General features: G+C 37.5%; 1 pseudogene; it reads left to right on the top strand.

The window, feature by feature from the left end:
* The first annotated feature begins 337 nt into the window (after window positions 1-337).
* On the top strand, window positions 338-2,509 carry LOC112835492 (mitotic spindle assembly checkpoint protein MAD1-like; annotated as a pseudogene).
* Window positions 2,510-9,553: the final 7,044 nt, after the last annotated feature.

Raw genomic sequence — 9,553 nt, 5'->3', positions numbered from 1 at the left:
ACACAATTCACAATGCTCACCATAGTATGTACCCTTCTCAATGTCCATCACCCAGCCACACCATCCCTCCCACCCCCCTCCACTCTGGAACTTTTAAAAGCACCTTTAAAGATTTTCACATGGTCTTATGTACAGTGTAGTGATTTTCTGAGAACTTCATTTTTAATTTGCAATATAACTTCAAAAACTATTTTCAAATGTTAATCCATAAACACATATAGATTTGCTCCAGTAAAAACAACAAAATAAAACAACAAAAATATCAACCAAATCAATAGTGGGAGTATAAGAAGGATAATGTTTGAGAATAAATAGTCATTGAACTGAATGAGGAAACATGAGCTTGGCCTTCAGAAATAATATATTTGTTATAAAGAAGAGGTTAGTGAATTGCAAAATTAATAACAAAAAGTAGGTCAAGCTCGGATGTTCAATATAGATAAAATACAGCTGATTTTAAAAATATTTTAAAATATTCTATTAACATTTTACAGAGAAGAGTTACAAATGATAATTTTATACTTTCATAAATTTTCACAAATGCAACTAGCACCCAGATTAAGAAACCAAAATTAATCAGCACTTAGAAGCCCTTTTCATGGGACTGACAAAAGGAAGAACCAAGAATGGAAATCAGGGAAAGAGGAAGGGAGAGTGGAAGGGAGAAGGGAAGTGGCTTTGGGAGACCTGGGAGAAATCACCACTGTCCTGTCCCACTTGAGGTCTTTGAACAACTTCATGCCCCTGCGAGTAGAGGGAGGATCTGGACTAGATGTTTCCACCTCTGCTCAAGGCTCTCTGCAGATGCAGTACCAGCAGAGCATGCAGTTGTTCGATCAAGCAGAGCAGATCCCTTTGAAGTCTCACGTCAACCGTGGTCATTTGGGTGGAGGGGGAAAGATGCAGGTGGAGCAGAGTCACAGGAGGGCTCAAATGGAGGTAAATGGAGCCTAGGCACAGCCAGCAAGGAGCTGCAGCGGAAAAAAGACTGCCTGGCAGAAGCTGCCAAGACCGTCAGTGCCTCAAAGCAGAGGATTTCTGAACGCAGTACAGAGGATGCAGGTGAACTGCTTGGAGTCTGTGAAACGGGAGCTGAAGAAACAGCTGGATTTGCAACACACACACATGGCAGGAAGCTAATCATAAGATTCAGGACCTCCAGGCCACTCAAGAAGTAAGGGCAGACCAGGAGCAGAAAATAAAGGACTTGGAGCAGAAGCTGCCCCTGCAGGAGTGGGATGATTATGAAGAACAGGAAGTGTGCGGAGGCTGCCCGAGTTGGAAAGGGAGCTGAAGCACCAGAGAGGGAAGAGAGCGCCCACATTCTGGAGATGCCTGAGACCCATGGGCTGCTAGAAGAAGAACTGGACGTGCTGCAGCAGAGGCTGGAGCATCAGGAGAAGATACAGGAATATCTGGTTGACCTGGAAATGGAGAAGGAGAGGCTGTTGGCAAAGCTGCAAAGCTGGGAGAGACTGGACCAGACCGTGGGCTTGAACAGTAGGAACACCTCTCCCACCCCCACCCCCCACCCTCAAGAACTTTCCAGGTTTGTGGTTGAGCTATAGCTGAGGGAGCTAGCCCTGAAGGACAGGGAAAGCTCCATCACCAGCAGCGCCCAGGGACAGGATGTCAAGCAACAACTCAGAAGGAGGACCACCAGATCAGCTACGGATCTAGTCTGCTACTGGGAGAGAGGGAGAAGCGGGAGACCCACTAGGCGCTGGCCTGCAGAACCGGCTCCCACTGCAGACAAAGGTGAGGAAATGGAGGCCCAGAGGGGGTGATGTGCCCAGAGCCCACAGTAGGTAAGTAAAAAGCAGTATGTCCCTTACCCTGATCCTGTGCTGCCTCCCTTCCGGGAGCACCCGGGTCTGTCTTGGTTCCCTTCCACCTTCCTGCCGGAACTTGTGTGGTGCCCTGCGTGTGGAGACAGGCTCCTGAAATAAGCAGCTAGGCTGCCACCCCCTTCTGGCTTCCCTGGCGTGTTTGAGCACATCAAAAGTGCTTGCAGCAAGATAGCCGATACAGATGTGTCTCATTGTGATGCTCTGACTTAAAATTAGCAACTTGGGAAGCGGTGTTGATTGCCTCTGCACCCCTCCCCCCAACAATGAAAGAAGAATTGCAACAGCTCTCAGTGGCAGAGGGCAGGAAGGTGAGTGGTGGTGGGAGCAGGTTCCCAGGATGGGCACAGGACTGACAACCTAGTCCCCTTTTCTTAGAGTCATGCCCACTTCCTTCTTCAGGTCTTTGGAGTTGCCTGTGCTTGGTGCAGGGGTGTCGGGACTCAAGCAGCACAGATGCCCCTCAGATGTACTCTAAGTTAGTTCTTGCTACTCCTCCTGTTCCAGAAGGCCCATACCCCCTCTTCTCCAGAGAACCTCATGCAAGGCTGGCCATTGCTTTCTGTTCTGTCACCTTCTTTGTGTCACAGGCAGGAAGCTGGGGCTGCATGGGCCACACTGGGCTGTTGTCAGACCTTTCCAGCTATTTTCTCAAGACTTGATTGAGAATTCCAATTGACATATGTATGCCGATATGTGCATATTCGTTCTAAAAGCATATAAGCATAATGTGACCCATGGGCAATAATTAAATATTAAAATAATTAAATAGCAAGTACATTTATTTTGAAAGTGTTTTAAAAAATAAAATTACTTATAAAATGTTTTAAAATGTCTTCATTTTTAATTGAGATATAATTGACATAGTATTAGTTTCAGATGTATAATATAATGATTCAATACGTGTATATATTGTCAGATGATTACCGCAGTAAGTCTGGTTCACATCATTTACCACACATATTTATAATTTTTTTCTTTTGATGATGAGACCTTTTAATATCTACTCTCTTGGCAACTTCCAAATACACAATACAGTAATACTAACTGTGGTTACCATGCTTGCTATACATTACACCCCCAAAAGCTTATTTATTTTATAATTAGAAATTTGTACCTTTTGATAGCTTTCATCCATTATTGAGGATTTTTGCACCTATGTTCATCAGGAGTATCTTTTCTTTTCTTATCGTGTCCCTGTCTGGTTTTGGTATTAGGGTAATGCTGGCCTTTTAAAATGAGTTTGGAAGTGTTTCCCCCTCTTCTGTTTTTTTGGAGTTTGAGAAGGACTGGCATTAATTCTTCATTGAATGTTTGGTAGATTTCATCAGTGCAGTCATTTGGCTGTGGACTTTTGTTGAGAAGCTTGATTACTGATTCAGTCTCATTACTAGTAATCATTCTGTTCAGATTTTCTATTACTTCATGATTCAGTTTTGGTAAATTGTATATTTCTAGGATGTGTACACTTCTAGGTTGTCAGCATCCCAAAGGTTGAAAACCACTAGGGGGAAGCACATGTCTATGAAAAAAAAAAATCACATTAAATCACACTCAGAGCAACACCTTATTCTGGCTTGAGGGTAAAGAAACACATAGCAGAGTATCTCTGTTTCAGAGTTAGTTCTAAAAAACAGCTCCTCCTTCTTATTAAGGAGTATCAACATAGAACAACAAATTTAGTGTCATTTATATGACATACTGGGAGACTAAACTATAAAGTCGAATAACACATTCCCATCCTTTCTTAATGGGGTGGTGCCACTTAGTTCATCACCGTAAGAACAGATTTTCTATGGGGTTCTCCATAAACAAATAATGGTATAATTTACCTGATAGTTATGTTCACTCACCTTCAAGTATGAACTTCTAAAAACCCAAACCAAGTCAAAATATTTCAGCATGTCAGACTCAGCAATCAACACAATTTTGATGTTTTGACAATTTATCTTACTCTGCGTAGTAAATACATCTGTGCATTCATGAGTTCTAAATCCTCATACTGAACCTCTGTTGTACTTGACAGTCAGCTCTGCTTCTAAAGCAGCCTTTTCCCTAATATTTCTAAACCTTTACTGATCAAAACACTCAAGCCTATTCCTCAATAAAAACAGACATCTGTTAATTCAAGTATATATTTCATAAATCCCAACTTGTTACAAGCTCCTTTACAATTCAGCAAGGCAACGGTGATTTAATAAGGAACAAACCACGCAGAATTAGTTTTTCAAGGAAAGCACATAAAGTGGGAGGATGAATAAACTGGCAAGATGTTTTCATTTACTCAAGTGATAACCTCAAAATATGCTAAAAATATATCCTTCCAAATGGATCTAAATTGAGGAAATGTCATTGTATCACTGTGGTTATGAATCACCTTCCCATGACATGATATGACAAAGACTGTGTGTACCTACAAATCTGCTTAATACAATGAGAAGGAAGATTAAGCTCCTCTATCTATTTGAAAGTTACTTCTATAGAAGTCTATATATTTAAAAATTTTTCATTTCTAAAATGCATTTATATTTATCAGTAAGAAGAAACCATTCAAAACTTATTACAATGGGGAATTTTAACTCCCTAATTCTATGCTACTTTTTATGAGGCTAAAAATTAAGTTTATATGTCTTTCAACTCATCCTTTTATTTTTATTTTTTTGGCATTTTTTTATTTTGTTATATTAATCACCACACATTACATCATTAGTTTTTGATGTAGTGTTCCATGATTCATTGTTTGGATGTAACACCCAGTGCTCCATTCAGTACGTGCCCTCTTACTACCCATCACCAGGCTAACCCATCCCCCCAAACCCCTCCCCTCTAGAACCCTCAGTTCGTTTCTGAGTCCAAAGTCTCTCATGGTTCATCTCCCCCTCCGAAATCCCCCCTTCATTCTTCCCCTCCTGCTATCTTCTTCTTCTTCTTTTTTTTTTTTTAACATATAATGTATTATTTGTTTCAGAGGTACAGGTCCCTGATTCAACAGTCTCACACAATTCACAACGTTCACCATAGCCCATACCCTCCCCCAATGTCCATCACCCAGCCACCCCATCCCTCCCACCCCCATCACTCCAGTAACCTTCAGTTTGTTTCCTGAGATTAAGAATTCCCCCTATCAGTGAGATCATATGATACATGTCTTTCTCTGATTAAAAAATCTCTTTCAAAAATCTATACAATATGTCTTAAGCTTGCTATCTCTGGGAATTACATAACAATGTTCCTTGGTAATAAATTACATCATAATTAATGATAACAGAGTGCTCTCAAGAAAATAATACTAGATTTTACCAGTTTGATTCTCTTTGTTAGCAAATTGCCAAACAAATATTTATATTATTCCTTTAGATAAATCCAGAGTTATTTTCTTCTTAAAATGCCATACTGGGAACAATGTGTATCTTGATACTTTAAAACCTACAGTAATTTTTACTTCAAGCAATTTATTTTTACTGTATTTTACAAAGTTACCAGTTTATAACATACTGGAAAAAGAAAAGTGGTCTTTCACTACAGATCATTTGATAAGCACACCTCTATTCTACAACAGGCTAGACTAGAAGCTAATTCAACTGGATTCCGCCTTGTTCCCATCTTTGGAGGCTAAACTTTCCTTTTGCATACTATTACATAAAAATATGTCCCAATCCTTTCAACTTCTATTCTGTTGGCTTTGAGGATTCATTAAATTATTAATGCACTGAACAGAATCTCCCAGACACAATGAGGTATTCATTACTACAAGGTGAAAAATCAATGGGCAGTAGGCTAGGTGATGGCCAGAGATAGTACCACAGTGGTGTGCATACCGGCCCTAAGTTCGTTTGCACACAGACTCATGGTATTTTGACCTATCCATCCACATCTGGTCTTCCACCCATCTTGCTCACAAAAGTTAAAGAGCTCATTTTTGTTTTCCTTTCCAGTTTCATAGAAGCTGAATTTCTAAGACCCCAATATCCCTTCTCCTTCTTTTCTATTACTTCCTCAAATAAACATTTATCCAATTTCTGCTTCTGAAAAACTCTCTTAAAAGTATGCATGGAGAACTGGGTGTTATATGCAAATGATGAATCATGAAACCCTACATCAACAACTAATGATGTAAAATACGGTGATTAACATAACATAATAAAAAAAAAGTATGCATGTAAGGGGCACGTGGGTGGCTCAGTCGGTTAAGCGTCTGTCTTCTGCTCAGGTCACGATCCCAGGGTCTTGGGATCGAGCCCCGCATCGGGCTCCCTGCTCAGCGGGGAGTCTGCTTCTCCCTCTCCCCTTGCCTCTCCCCCTGTTCATGCGCGCTCTCTCTCTCAAATAAATAAATCTTTTTTTTTAATCTTTGTGACTAGTGAAGTATCCACAGCCCTTATGTCTACCTTTGTAATAGATGGTTGAAATCTAACTCTGCAGGTTTAAAAAGGAAGTATATTAAATACCATTTGGGAAAACAAAGTGAGGCCAAAGTGAAGAGAAAAACACAGAGGTTAATATTTTGGATATTATCTCAAATTGGAATAATATATTCTTATTCTTAAATACATTTTAAATACATATATTATTAAATTTATTGTTACAAAAACTGTCGATCCTTATTTTACATATTTTGAACTGAAGTTAAGGATTACCTTATCAAAGGCAGAATGCAGGAATTAAGTGATAGAGCCGGTAACCAAACTCAGTTTTATTCAAATCCAAGCTCCTTTACACTAGACTCAGCGTCTTTTCATCAGTCCATTTCACCCCCACCACAATAATGGAATTTATGGGTAATTGATATTTCCATACATTTTATTTATTGTGTTCTATTTGGCAGCCAAGGAATGACTGAAAGTTATAGATGAAATATTCAGAACAATTTTACTGCATTGAAAGTAAGCTTCATCAGTTACAAGATTAAGACTAAGCTTGAAAAACACCCTAAACAAATGAGTGTATAAATAAATAAAAACATTACATGGCCTACTCAAACAGAAAAAGAAATAGTGTAGGACTTCAGGTTTAAAAATAAAATTACTATGCAAACGATAACCACAAAAATGGAGAAGACATTCAGAATATTTGCAAAATAAGATAGAGTTTAGGATATGAGACATAACAAACATTTGTTTTTTCTAGTACATTAGAATAAAGTGAATATAAAAACAATAAAATCAGAAAAGCATCTTAAGATGTCTTTTTCCTCTATTTTCCACATTTTACTCTTTTTTTTTCTCTTTGCAGAAACAACTTCTATTGGATGGAAAGAATAAAATTTCATTCCACGTACTTTACCTTGGCCAAGTACAAATGACTTAGAATGGTGTTTATCTTATTAATCTAAATAGCATTAGGGAGGAGAGAGAAATTAACAGAAGAGAAATACAATTCTGATTTCTGAGTCTGCAAATGGAAATACTTATCAAAGAATATGGTCTAACTGTGTGATCCTCTGAATAGAAATAAGGGAACAATGTGCATGATTTGTTAACTAGGTTTATCCTATGAAGTGTAATAATGTAATTGTCTGCTACATCAAACAAATAGAAGTATGCTGATTTAGTCACTTACATAGTTACATCTGCAAAATGTCCTGATTCTCTTTTATTTATTTTTTATATTTTGTTTTATTTCTATCATATTTGTTCATATTGGAAGGAAGAAAAATGAAAAAAAGGAATATAAGCTATTTTCTACAAATGATCTTAAAATTCTATTTTAGCCTTTAAAAATGTATTTATAATAAAACTAATTCCAATACAGAACTATTAAAGTGTTTCTAAGTGCATGCCCATTCTCAACCACAGGACAAATAAACACTTTTTTATTGCAACATGATATTTTAGGGTCAATTATACTTAAAAGTCAAGCAATGCTATTTAACTTATGTTAGGCTTCTAAGTTGCTATCCATGTAAGGAAACGTGTTATAATGAGCCCTCTGTAGTTCTTGACTACAGTAGGCTCTGGGCAGGCAAGAAGCACACCTATCTGGTTCACTGCTATATAAAGGGAATAAAGGACCTCTGCTTGCCAACAAGATGTGTTCCTAAGACAGAATTATGAATGAATCAGAATTTAACTTCATTTTTCATCATGTGTAAAATGAGAAAGTTAGATGAACTGGTTTTAGGTGTTAATAAGTGAAATACAAATTTTTTTCACCTTTTGGCCAAATAAACATGGGAAAAACTGCATTTTACATCTCTCTCCTAAAAATTCACAATGCTTCTTAACATGTTAAATTCTCACAGAAGTCTTGAAACAAAACAAACCTGTGAACTCTTTCTAAACCAACAGTTCCAAAATATGAATTCAGAACACTGTCTCTCCCCTCCCCCCAGACATTCATATTATTTTACCAGTGGTCCTTTTTATGAAGATGCATGGATTCTCTGGGTGTCCAAGGTACATTTAAATTTAAACAAATTTAGATACCTAGTTGGATGTATCTTTAGAAAGTAGCATAATCCAGAGGCTAGATTAACTGAAAGAATGGTTGCCTATGTTTAACCAAGCTAAACACACAACATTTATTTATTTATTTACTAATTATTATTATTTTTTAAATTTTAAATATTTTTTAAAATTTAAATGTACTGCATTGAGTTGGCAGACTATTCATCATCAAACTCAAACATCTTCCTAAAGGGAAACAAATCCATTAGTTAGATTAATGACTCTAAAGTGCAACAAACAAAATGCCAACCTACAAAAAAGTAAAAGAAGCTCTGACCTAAATTAAGAAACTTGTACCTTGGAGTGGCTCAGTGGGTTAAGCAGCTGACTTCAGCTTGGGTCATGATCTCAGGGTCCTGGGATTGAGCCCTACCTAGGGCTCTCCACTCAGTAGGAAGTCTGCTTCTGACTCTTCCTCTATAGTCTCCCTCTCCCTCTCAAATAAATAAATAAAATCTTAAGAAAAAAAAAAGAAAACTTGTATCTCTTATTTTGTTTCACCAGTTTTGTTTATCTAAATATTTGCTCAGGTACACTTTATTTACTTTTGTTCCTTCTCCAAGTGCTAAGCAAGATTCTTTTTTACAGGTCTCCATCCACTGGTCCTAACTTTGCTAAGCTACTTTACAATATGACATAGTTAAGAGTTATTTGGTTTGTAAACACTGACTTATTTTTTTTATCTTTTCTGTCTCCACTGCTTCTCTCTTCACTCTCAATCAGAGTCAACCTTAACTCTTCTCAGGTTATAATTCAAAACCATCTTGTTGGATATCAAGTCAATTACATATCAGATCTCAAAATTAATACCTTACACTCTATCATTTGATTCTATGGCTCCCTCTTCTGTCTGAAACTTATTCCATAGCTCTATTTATTACATGACATCATATTTCTTAAAAGTGCCAAAGAATATTTTACTGTTAATGAATTAAATTCATTTACTAAAAAAACAATAAAACAGAGTGGACAGAGCAGTATGTTAAAAAAAAATCTTACAGGAGTTCTTTTAGGGAAATATTGTATGCAGAAGAGTCTTAGAAATGTATGTAGAGAAGAGCGGGGCTATTAGAGTAGGGGCAATGAAATAATGACAAAAGAAGTAGATGTGTACTAATCTGACAAACTTCAGTACTTCCTAGCTGGTCTACAGCTGGCTCTGGATATGCAGTTATAATGTGTGAATGTGTGTGCTGGCAGGGGATGGGGGTAGGGAAAACAATGAATAAATAAGTCCATCTTTTCACCCATCAGAAAATA

This window comes from Callorhinus ursinus, unplaced genomic scaffold (genome assembly GCF_003265705.2).
Source record: "Callorhinus ursinus isolate GAN/ISIS: 27379988/994484 unplaced genomic scaffold, GSC_fseal_2.0 scaffold4, whole genome shotgun sequence".
NCBI classification, from domain to species: Eukaryota; Metazoa; Chordata; class Mammalia; order Carnivora; family Otariidae; genus Callorhinus; species Callorhinus ursinus.
This window is presented reverse-complemented; position numbering and strand designations above follow the sequence as displayed.